Source organism: Chiloscyllium plagiosum, chromosome 29 (genome assembly GCF_004010195.1).
Source record: "Chiloscyllium plagiosum isolate BGI_BamShark_2017 chromosome 29, ASM401019v2, whole genome shotgun sequence".
NCBI lineage: Eukaryota > Metazoa > Chordata > Chondrichthyes > Orectolobiformes > Hemiscylliidae > Chiloscyllium > Chiloscyllium plagiosum.
Genome location: NC_057738.1, coordinates 40,352,561 through 40,364,810, shown reverse-complemented (window position 1 = coordinate 40,364,810; position 12,250 = coordinate 40,352,561). Strand labels below are relative to the sequence as shown.

The 12,250-nt window shown below is 43.1% G+C and overlaps 1 protein-coding gene across 3 annotated transcripts in view; it reads left to right on the top strand.

Moving 5' to 3' along the window:
• The first annotated feature begins 1,836 nt into the window (after positions 1-1,836).
• LOC122564555 (cadherin-20-like) overlaps positions 1,837-12,250 on the top strand; it is a 153,981-nt gene continuing 143,567 nt past the window's right edge. For all 3 annotated transcript variants that reach the window (XM_043719619.1, XM_043719618.1, XM_043719617.1), the window contains exon 1: positions 1,837-2,260. The gene's annotated coding sequence lies outside the window, so the exon portion shown is untranslated. The remainder of the gene's footprint in view (positions 2,261-12,250) is intronic.

The window sequence follows — 12,250 nt, the reverse complement described above, 5'->3', positions numbered from 1 at the left end:
TCACTGCCTGCTGCTCCTGCAATGCTTACTTTCAGCAACTAGTGTGCAAGGACACCCGGGGCTCAGTGCACCTCCTCCTTTCTCAATGTATCACCATTCAGATAATAATCCACTTTCCTGTTTTTGTTACCAAAGTGGATATCTTCACATTTTACCCACCATACACCATATCGTTCATACTCCATCTCCGGGGATACCCCAGTTACTCACTTCCCTTGCGTTGACATCTATTTAATATAGGGGTGCTCTCTCTCTCTGAAATGAGGAAGATGTTTTTTCATGAAACCTGTGGCAGGAACCTTCATGTGGACTTTTTTCTTAGTGTGGGCAGCCTATTGTACGGCAGCCATCACATTGTTCTCGCTGACCAGGAAACTCTCCCACTCTTACTGCCTGCCAGGCTGGTTCAAGGAAGGAGAGACATCAGTCACTAGGGTATATCAGAGAATTTGGAACTGCTTTCCTTAGAGAGGGAGAAGACTTAGAGGAGATTGGACAAAAGTCTTCAAAATCATGATTGGACTGAGTAGAAAGGGAGAAAATTTTCCTGCTCATGCAGGAGAGGGCACAGATTTAAAGCAATTTGCAAAATAAGTAAATGCAGTTTGGGAAAAAAATCTTTTCACCCAGCAAGTAACTTTGCTCAGGAATGGGGAGTTGGTGGAGGCAGATTCAATTGAGGCATTTAAAATGTTTTTTTTAAATAGAATTGATGTGCATGGATTCTTCAGTATGCAGAATGATGGACCAAATAGCCTCCTTCAATAGTGAAACAATTCAGTGATTCTGTGAGTGAAAGAACAATTGAAAAGTCTGCTGCTGGCATATCACTGAGTTAATGAGTTTATGTTACACTTCTACACAGCTGACATAACAATAAAGGTTAAGAACCCATCCATGGTTATTACCAATCACAGGCTCCAGAGACATGGACCATCCAATGGTTACAGCACAGGAGCAGGCCATTCAGCCCACTGAATCTGGGCTGACTCTTTGAAAAAATGATTATCTGGTTCCACTCACCCACTCTTGCCAGATAGTCCCAGAATATTTTCTCCCTTCAGATCCTTTTCCAATTCTGATTTGAAAACCACAATTAAATCTGTCTCCACCACAAACCCAAGCAGTTCATGTTCGTCCTGGATTCTAGTGGAGTGGAAAGATTTATCCCTTATCACCCTCAGACTTTCTGCCAGTCATACACTGATGATGTTAGGGGTTGCTTGTGGCACAGAGGTAGTGCCTCTACCTCTAGTCAAGGAGGGCTGGGTTCAAGTCCCATCCAGTCCAGAACATCCCCAAACAGGTTAATTAGAAAAATCGTCTAGAATAATGATATTTCCCCACTCTAGTTGTTATTATCCCTTGTTCCCACAGTTACCAATGGACATTCGACCACAGACCCACCTTCTAACCCGATAACATTCAGATCCATGTTAGAGATCTAGAGGGACAACTTTAGAGATTGTAACAGACAGTCTGCGATGATATAATTGACTCCCAAATAAAATCCTGACCACCTTGAGGAGAAAATCTTAAGCGACTCCCAAGTTGTTTAATGAGAGCGCGGGGGGTGGAGGTGCTATAAACTGGAGAGGCGCCTGTACAATCTCATTTCCACGCTTTACTTGTAAGACACGCCAGAACTAAAGTCAAAGTCGGTGCTGTTGAAATGAAAAGCCACGGTATACCAAAACTGAACTGCATTCAATCTGCAAACTCACTTGGAGCACTGTCCTTGGGAGCTCGCGGACAGGGAGTTGATGAGGTTTGAAAGCAGGGCAGAGCGAGCAGGGTTAATTTTTCAAGAGTTGTTCACAGCTTTCTGATCTGGTGGTGGTAGCGGGGAGGTACTCCAGATTCACTCCCTAACCCACTCCCAAGGATGTGCAGCGCTGACACAGTAAGGTACCAACTCATTGCATTCTGTGCGGATGCGGGCAACTCCTCCCAAGGGGACAGAGCCGTGCAATCCCTGGTACCAATTGGCTGCATTCGATTTTACTTCAGCTGCACGGAGTCCCGGTCGGAATATTTATGAGTTGGAAGAGCTGCTCCTCAGGGACAGGAAGAAGTGAGCAGAAGCTGCGAGACCAGACCAGACCAGGAGGAGAGGGGAAAGAAAAAAAAGCATAAGAAAAGTTTCCCTTTTTTTTCCATTGGCAGCTTCATGAAAAGGCAGTTCCTGTCCATGCTGCAGGAGGTTCTAACGCCGAGGTGTGAACATTGACTGGGGCACCCAGATGGCCAAGTGTTGAAGGTAACGCTGAGAAATTGTGTTTGTAGCTGGTGACAGACCCTCACCACGAACTGTGTGTTATTCCCTGCAAAAACAAAATCAAACATTTCCCCCCCCCCCCCCCAATGTTGTCCAACGCAGCTGTCCGCGCTAACCAAAAACAAACAAGCAAAAAATATTTGCTATAATTAAGACGCAGCGAAATGTGATTTTCTGTAGTCGCTAGCTTTTGGTATGACCGTCACGTTCCAAGCCAGTTTTTACTTGTTGCTTGCTTGGGGTTTGAGCGAACTTAAATGATGATTAATTAGCGTTGTCTCGGCCTGCAAATGCTCTTCCAGACTGATTAAGGTGTTGTGGAACAAGAGCGCAGTTGAAGCATTGCTCACATGCCACACTCCCCACAAACTGAAATTCTACAGAGTTGAGGGATCTACAATTCCATCCAAGTGAGCCAGGCAGCTGACAGATGCAGAAGCCAAATTAAAAAGGGCCACTTTTTATTCTGATTTTCTTTTTTGCTTTGCTTTGAGAATGGCAATCTCTGCCAAAGACTTTGTGTTTCTTAAACTGGATAAAGGTTCCACTGTTTGAACGTGTGACTGGAATTATTCAGGTTTGCTAGGGATGCGGGGTTGGAGGGGGGTGGGGAGGATGCAGCTCTCTGGCCTTGATTTTTTTTGTGTGTGTAATCTTGAGTTGGTTCAAAATTAACGCAACAGCAAAAAAAAAGCTCGCTCCCGGAAGAAAATTACTCTTAATGTCTGAATGGGGAGCAATAGTCTCCAAAACATCTCATTGGTGTAGGCAATTACCAGTTTCAATTCTGCTCAATCACTTTGGCTCTTTGTCGACTGTTTAAATGTATGAGTCTCGGGGCGTAATTGAAGTTAGTTTCTGCAAGATCACAGTCTGAGGGAGTCTGATTGGGAAGTCCAGCAGACAGCCCCTGCTGATCTCAACCTGGCCTCTTGCAGTGGTCAAGAGCCGCCAGGTCCTTTTATTTTGATTCTTTTAACAAGTGCAGTTCATTTCGTGTATCATTTTGCTGGTAAAACATTTGGGGCTGTTGTGAGTGTGCCCCACCTCCGAGGCAGGAGGTCAGGCTTCAAGTCCCATCTGCCCCTAAATATAGGAGCAAATTACTGCAGATGCTGGAATCTGGACTGGAAACAAACAAAAGTGCTGGAGATCACAGGCAACATCAGTGGAGAGCAAGCTAATGTTTCCAGTATCATGGCTCTTTGTCAGAGCTGGGTTCATCGCCTCGGATGAAGAGTCATCTAGACTGAGCATTAGCTTGCTTTCTCTATACGGACGCTGCCTGACCTGCTGTGATCTCCAGCATTTCTTCTTCTCAGTGTGTTGTAATGTATCTGAACAGGTTAATTAGGAAAGATCTAGTCCCCTGAATCTAGAGGAGTTGTGGCACAGTGATCATGTCCCTGCCTCCTGGTTCAGATCCCTCCTGCTCCTGAGATGTGTAATAATATCTCAGAACAGGTTGATTGGAAAATCTCTGCTGACCAAACACTGAGGTAATGTGCAGAGAAGGACAGGACAGGGAGCTTTGCACATGCAGTTTGTGGTTTGCTGCCTTTTCATTGGGGAAGACTGAGGGGGATTATTGTTTATATATAATCACAGTGTCTGATGGTGTTATTTCTCACAAACTAATCATAGAGCACAGTCAGTAAGAGATTGTTGTTTTATATAAAAAATAATTATTGATCAACCTTGGTTGGAAACAAAGACACCAGTGAATCAGAGGCAGTGTCAGGGATGAAGACTCTGCCTCCTCAGTTGTTGCTGTCTATTACTTATCATGGTGCATCTTAAACTTGTGGAAAGAAATATGGCTGAAATGATTTTTAGGACAGCTCTAGTGCACTTTGCTTCCAAAACAAGAAAAGATGTTCCTTAAATGTATTATATGTATATCATAGTGGCTGGGTCTTGCAAACGGCAGGTCTCTATCATGGAATTGAAATGCTCATCAGCCATGATTAAATGGCGGAGTGGACTCGATGGGCTGAATGGCCTTGCTTCCGTTCCTATGTCTTATGGTCTCATGGTCTTATGCGCAGACACACATGTTGGAAGCTGTTTTCTTCTGCTTTAATTCTTCCCATCTCTCTGCAACCTCTATCTGCAGCCAAAAATATTCACTTTTACGAATCTCATTTCTTAACCAAGTGGTTCTAATATTTGATTTTGGTGATAGGGACCTTTTCCAAAATGAATCAGCCGTCATGGACACAAGCACAAAGCTAAACCACTGAAAATGCTGAAAATCTGAAGTAAGATCAGAAAATGCTGGAAATGTTCAGCTGTTGAGAGAGAAGAGGAGTTAATATTTTGTGTGAACCCCCTTCGTCGCTTTAGTATTTGTGGAACCTCTTCTAATTTATGATCTATAACATGAAAGCACTGATGCAAAGAATGTTTTTAAGAAGTCAGGTCCTTACCAAGAGCATCTTGTACTCACTGCAGTCTGTCTATCCTTCAGTGTGATGTTCACCATTCTCCCAGCCCACTGTGTTGTTACCTTCAGATTTTGCTAAACCCATCCTCTTGAAAGTCTTGACTAACACCAAAGACTTGGGGCAGCCCAGTTTGGGAGACGTTGCTTTAACTGAGCAGCAGAAATATTTGACAGGCACATACAAATTGGATTGGAAAGGGTGACTGGATGCTAAAATTGAATGTCACAGGTATATTCAGAAAGTGCCTGAACTTTGACGAATTTGCAACATTCAGTCTCTTAGAACAATTGGGTGGGCAATGTCCTTAATCACAAGATAAAATATTTAAGGCAATGTTTTCAGAATATTCCATTTCAATCTTTATAGCATTTAACAAATCAATCCCTGCCTCTATCCTGTTAAATGTCCTGAAACATCTTTCTGTAAATAAGGAGCATCGCTAAGACGCATGTTGTTGATTTTGTTTGCTAGAATTGGATCTTTTCAATAATGTAAAGCTACTTATCATTTCCAGTAACACCTAATGTTGTACATGTCATTCCATCAGAAATCTAACTCTGAAAAAAGTCCTCCACTGGTGTTTGGGTATGAATGGTGACTGTTTATGAAGTTGTAAATGATTCAATATAGGTGCTGCTTTTATTAACAGAAGGGCATTGTGGGAGGCAAGAAGGAGATTTCCTTTCTTACATGCACAGTAACATAATGTGTTCCCTTTTTCTTGTTGCTCCAATGTTAAATTGGGAAGCTTTGCAGGATGGGGAAAGGCTCGAAAGAATATCCCAATCTTGCACAGCAACTAGGAATTTCAATTATAGGCTCGATGCACATTGTACACCTGTTCCCATGACCTTGTAATGAATGTTACCTCCCTTCTAGATCAGGTTTGTCTGTAATGCTGTGAATTCTCAAATGCACCAAAAACTGTCTAAAGCTCATCTTAGAATGCTCAGCCTCTGATTTGCCTATAGTTCAAGTGCCTTGGCTCTCACCTTATCCACTTATCCAGACAGCCCAGTCAAAATCAATAATTCATTCTTAGATTCTCTGCTTTCCTTTTTTCTTCTTCTTCCACACCAATTGCTGAAAGCCTGAGGATATCATTGACACATCAACCATTCCCAGCCCTGAACTATCTCCTGCATTTCTTTTGATCTTTTTGACATCGCACTGTAATTGTGTGCAACATTATTTTCCCAGAAATGCAATGTCAAGAAACTTATTATCAAAACTGTAAAGGATTCACAATAAATTTAGTTTTTATTTCAATTTATTTTCAGCTGTTTGTTTATGTATCATTTAAGAAAGGAAATTAGAACCTCTGACAATGGGACTGTACAACTGGGGCTGATCTGATCGTTAGTGCTGGCTCGGTCCAGTGAAAAAAAACTATTTAGATATTTTTAAAAATCATTAGAATGTCACTGGCTGGGTCAGCATTTATTACCAGTCCCTAGTTGCCCCTTGAGAAGGTGGGGGTGAGCTGTCTTCTTGAACCGCTGCAGTGCACCTGCTGCAGGTAGATCTACAATGCCCTCCAGGACTTTGACCCAGCGACATGAAAGGAACAGTGATATATTTCCAACTCATTTTGGTGAATAGCTTGGAGGGGAACCTGCAGGTGGTCATGTTCCCATGTATCTGCTGCCCTTGTCCTTCTAGATGGAAGTGATCATGGGCTTGGAAGGTGCTGTATAAGTAGCCTTGGTGAATTTCTACAGTGCACTTTGTAGACAGTACTACTGAGAATTAGTGGTGGAGGGAGTGGATGTTTGTGGATGTGATCTAACTTGCTACTTTGTCCTGGACGATGTTAAGATCCTTGGATATTGTTGGAGCTGCACACATCCTGGCAAGTTTAACTTTTTTTTCACCTGTAGAACATAGCACAAGAACGCAAGTTCCAACAAAGCAGCGGATCTTCAAACGTTTTCCTTGGAAGAGAAAGATGCGGTGACCAAAAAATGGAGAATTTAGGAAAAACATGGAAAGAGTCTGGGGAAGGTTCTCAGACTGGCATGAGAGTTGAGGGCTTTTAGTTATGTGGGAGGTTGGATAAACTGGGATTGCTCTCCTTAGAGTAGGCAAGGGAAGATTGAAGCAAGGTGTTCAAAGCCATTAGGGTTTTTGGAAGATCCAATGAGGGAAAATTGTTTCCATTCGCAGGAATGTTGATAATCAATGGACATCGGTAAAAAACAGGGCTCTTAAGAACATTGAAATACAGGGAGATCTTGGGGTGCAAGTCCAAAGCTCCCTGAAAGTAGCAATGCAAGTGGCTAAGGTGGTAAAGAAGGTGTACAGCATGCTTGCCTTTATCAGTTGTGGCATTGAGTATAAAAGGTGGCAAGTCATGTAGCAGCTGTATGAGAGTTTAGTTTGGCCACACTTAGAGTACTGTGTGCAGTTCTGATCACCACACTATAGGAAGGATATGGAGACTTTGGAGAGGGCGCAAAAGAGGTTTGCCAGGATGTTGTCGAAATTGGAATGGATTAGCTATAGGGAGACGTTAGACAAACTTGGATTCTTTTTGCGAGAGTGTCGAAGGCTGAGGGACAACCTGATAGAAGTGTGTAAAAATTTGAGAGGTATGGATAGGGTGGAATGTCAAATGAGAGGGGGAATGTTTAAAGGAGATTTATGAGACAGGTTTTTGCTACAGAGGGTGGTAGGTGCCTGGGTAGAAGCAGATAAGATAGCAATATTTAAGATGTGTATAGACTAACACACGCAGAGACAGGGAATAAAGGGATATGGGCCATGTACAGGCAGGTGGGATTAGTTTAGAATGGCATCATGATCAGCACAGACATGGTGGGCCGAAGGGCCTATTCCTGTGATGTACTGTTCTATATTCAATGTTGACACCGCTGTAAAATATTTGGCAAATATACCAGAGGAAAGATGAAAAGAATGTTCCTCACACAGCACGTTGTTATGACCTCCAATGTGCTGCCTGAAAGTGTGGTGGAAGCAGATTCAGTCGGAACTTCCAAAAGAGAATTGAATGGACATTTAAAAAAGAAAGACTTGCAGTGCACTCAGGAAAGAATTGTGGAGTGAGGCTAATTGGATCAAATAGCCTCTTTTTATGGTGCCTGATTCTTGATGGTACAGCAGAGAGGTCAGGGCTGACCATTTGGAATTCCCGCAGCATTAGCTATTAGACCAAACAGAACGGTGCTGCTTAGCACTGAATACCTTCCAGTAAAAGAGCAGGCAGAGGCTGCATTGAAGGAAGACCCCATTTGCTTTAGTGTAGCCCACCCACATCCCTCACAGTGACATATAAATGAGGAGGTGGTTTTCCGACTCGGAAGAATTATATACACACCTCTGCTGGAGCCCATCAAATGGATCCATTGCTCACTAATTCACTTTGTGTTCAAAATTTCTCAAAGCCGACTTTGGCCAAGAATTTGGTTATCTGTCATAACATTTAGCTGATATCAATGTCGCAATCCTATGTGTACATCAAGATGTTTCACTACATTAAGGGGTCTGTGGGACAGCACATTGTTGGAGTTGATAGCTTGGAAGCTGATGATGTGCAAAGAGAAACAAACTGCTGCTCAAGCTTCTGGTTGGAGACAATTTACTGCCTGAAGGACATTCTCCAGTGGATCAGCAAAGCAACAGGCTCCTAAATCAGGAATCCATTTTAAAAAGTAATATCTTCCAATATTTCTACTCCTTCCAATAGGATTAGCATTAGGGTTAGCTCCAGGCATGACTGCTTTTTCTTGGAGATTGTCCTTCGGTGTGTACACTAACTCCTGGTGCCTGCAGCAGAAGGGAGAGGAACGTCTGCTCTTTTGTATTTCTCAATGCCTGAGGCTTCTTCACATCTCCGTTGAAGAAGCCAAACTGAAAGGTCAAACTCCAGATTCCCCATTCACCCACTTTTCCTGAACAGATGGAACCCATCATAAAATCAGTTACAGTTTTATCTAAACCAAGTACATTTTGTGGGCTTGCAGCTTCCTCCTCTCTGAAAATGCCAAAGAAAATAACTCCATCTAATTCCTTGAACTCACCCACCCAAATTTCTGGCTCGTTCCAAATGCCAGCAAGAGGCCACACTGCCTTCCACTACCATTACCAGTCCCAGGCTCCCAGCGTGTCCTTGCAGAACCAATCCTCAGATAAATACTTGAATATGGAAGGGCAGAGTGAGAGAGCTTCATTTGGGGAGCCAACTGTACAATCAGTTGGATGGATGACTTTTGTACCAAAGTATCTATAATTCTACAAAGGTCTTTTTTAAAGAAGTCTGTTTTCTTTCATGCATTGGGTAGTATGTGCATGTGTGATCGCAGTGGATTAGCGACTCACTGGGCAAGGAAAGGAGCTTTTAACTGTCCTCTTAAGAGCCATCTCTCCATGGTAAGGTCAGAAGTGGGGATCAAAAGCAGAAATTGCTGGAAAAGCTCAGCAGGTCTGGAAGCACCTGCGGAGAGAAATCACGGGTAACATTTCGAGTTGAGTGACCCTTCCTCAGAAGTGGAGATGCTTGCTCATAATTGCACAATGTTCAGTACCATTCATAACGCTTCAGATACAGAAACAATCTGTGTCCAAATGCAGCTTTCAGATTTTGGGTGATAGATACAGTCATAGACAGCACAGAAACAGGTCCTTCAGTCCACCTTGTCCATGCCAACTAGGATTCCCAAACTAAATTACTCCCATTTGCCTGCTATGTCCCTTTAAACCTCATGAAAATGATATGTAACATTTTGCACCACACAAGTCCCAACAAGAGAGAAGCCAACCACCTTCTCTTGACATTCAATGGCATTCCCATCATTAAATTCCTCGCCATCAACAGACTGAAGGTTACCATTGGCCAATAACCAAACTGCAGCAGCTATATAAATTATTGGCTAAAACAGCAGGTCAAAGACTAGGAACTCTTTGGCAGGTTTATTTTAATTTATTCATGAGATTGAGTTGTTTTTCAGATAGGAGGCCTGTGACCAGTGGAATGCCACAAGGATCGGTACTGGGTCCACTGTGAACATAGGAGGTATAGTTAGTAAGTTTGCAGATGAAACCAAAAATGGAGGTATAGTGGACAGTGAAGATGGTTACCTCTGGTTACAATGGGCTGAGGAGTGGCAGATGGAGTTTAATTTAGCTAAATGTGAGGTGCTGCATTTTGGGAAAGCAAATGTTGGCAGAACTTATACACTTAATGGTAAAATCCTAGGGAATATTGCTGAACAAAGAGACCTTGAAGTGCAGGTTCATAACTCCTTGAAAGTAGAGTCACAGGTAGATAGGATAGTGAAGAATACTTGAATATGGAAGGGCAGAGTGAGAGAGCTTCATTTGGGGAGCCAACTGTACAATCAGTTGGATGGATGACTTTTGTACCAAAGTATCTATAATTCTACAAAGGTCTTTTTTAAAGAAGTCTGTTTTCTTTCATGCATTGGGTAGTATGTGCATGTGTGATCGCAGTGGATTAGCGACTCACTGGGCAAGGAAAGGAGCTTTTAACTGTCCTCTTAAGAGCCATCTCTCCATGGTAAGGTCAGAAGTGGGGATCAAAAACAGAAATTGCTGGAAAAGCTCAGCAGGTCTGGAAGCACCTGCGGAGAGAAATCACGGGTAACATTTCGAGTTGGTATGCTTTCCTTTATTGGTCAGAGCATTGAGTGTAGGAGTTGGGAGGTATTGTTATGGCTCTACAGGACATTGGTTAGGCCACTTTTGGAAAATTGCATGCAATTCTGGTCTCCTTTCTATCGGAAGGATGTTGTGAAACTTGAAAGGGTTCAGAAAAGATTTTCAAGAATGCTGCCAGGTTTGGAAGATTTGAGCTATAGGGAGAGGCTGAACAGGCTGGGGTTATTTTTCCTGGAGCGTCGGAGACTGAGGGATGACATTATAGAGGCTTACAAAATCATGAAAGGCATGGATAGGATAAATAGACAAAGTCTTTTCCATGGGGTGAGGGAGTCCAGAACTAGAGGGGCATAGTTTGAGGGTGAGAAGGGAAAGATGTAAAAGGGACCGAAGGGACAATTTTTTTCACGCAGAAGGTGGTGCATGTATGGAATGAGCTGCCAGAGGAAGTGGTGGAGGCTGGTGCAATTACATCATTTAATAGGCATCCGGATGGGTATATGAATCGGAAGGGTTAAGAGGGACATGGGCCAAGTGCTGGCAAATGGGACTAGATTGTTTGGGATATCTGGTCGGCATGGACAAGTTTGACTGAAGGGTCTGTTTCCGTGCTGTACATCTCTATGACTCCATGACCAGAGGACTGTTAATAATCACTTACATGCTGTGGGTCTGGAGTCACATGCAGGGCATTTCTGAACCAGATGGGCTTTTGTAACAATCAACAGTGGTTACATCATCACTATTGGATTAACTTTTTTATTTCCAGAATTTTATTGAATTCCAATTTCACCATCTGCCGTGGTGGGATTTGTACCCATGTCCCCAGAACTTTAGCCTGGTGTTTAGGGTTAGTCCAAGACATCTCCTGACTTCCCAAAGCCTGTCCATCATCTATAAGACACAAGACTGGAATATGATGGAATATTCAGCACTTGACTGGATAGGTGCAGGTCCAACAAGACTCGAGGAAATTGACATTATCCAGGACAAAGCAGTCCACCTAACTGCAAGCCCAAGCATTCCTTCAACATTCATTCCCTCCACCACCGATTAGCAACAGTATGTACCCTCTACAAAATGCACTGCAGCAACCCACCAAGGCTCTTCTACCAGCTGGCACACCAAGGGCAGCAGGTGCACCGGAACTTTAGCTGGAACTCTCTACTAGCCTCAGGTGCCTGTCTGTGTGGAGTTTGCACGATATCCCCATGTCGCGTGGGTTTCCTCCAGGTGTCCGGTATTCTCCCACAGTCCAAAGATGTGCAGGTCAGGTAAATTGACCAAGCTAAATTGCCCATAGTGTTCAGGGATGTGTTGGTTAAGTGTATTAGTTAGGGGCAAATGTCAAGTAATAGGGGAGGGGAATGGGTCTGGGTGGCTTGCTCTTCAGAGGGTTGGTGTGAACTTGTTGGGCCAAATGGCCTGTTTCCGCACTGTAGGGATCCTATGATAACATTGTGGGTGTATGTGCACTCCCAAAGACTCTGCCAGTTCCAGAACAAAGTTTACTATCACTTTGTGAAAGGGAATTATGAATATACAATAAATACTGGTCTAGCAAATGATGCCCACATCCCGTGAAAGAATGTTAAGAAAATATGACCAGATGAAATGACAGCTACAGGAAAATCAGTTTTGCCTGAAACTACTGTAATATTCTAAACCTTAAAGAAGAACATCTGCTTTGATCTAATTTTGGCTTCATTTTCAAAGGTCTATGTAAGCACTAATGTACCCTCCACCCTTCAGGCCTGAACTGCTGTGCTTTTCCAGCACCACTAATCCAGAATCTGGTTTCCAGCATCTGCAGTCATTGTTTTTACCAAATCAAAAATGCAGCAATTGCATGTAGTAAAACCAGCCAAATCTATAGTCAGTAGAGTGC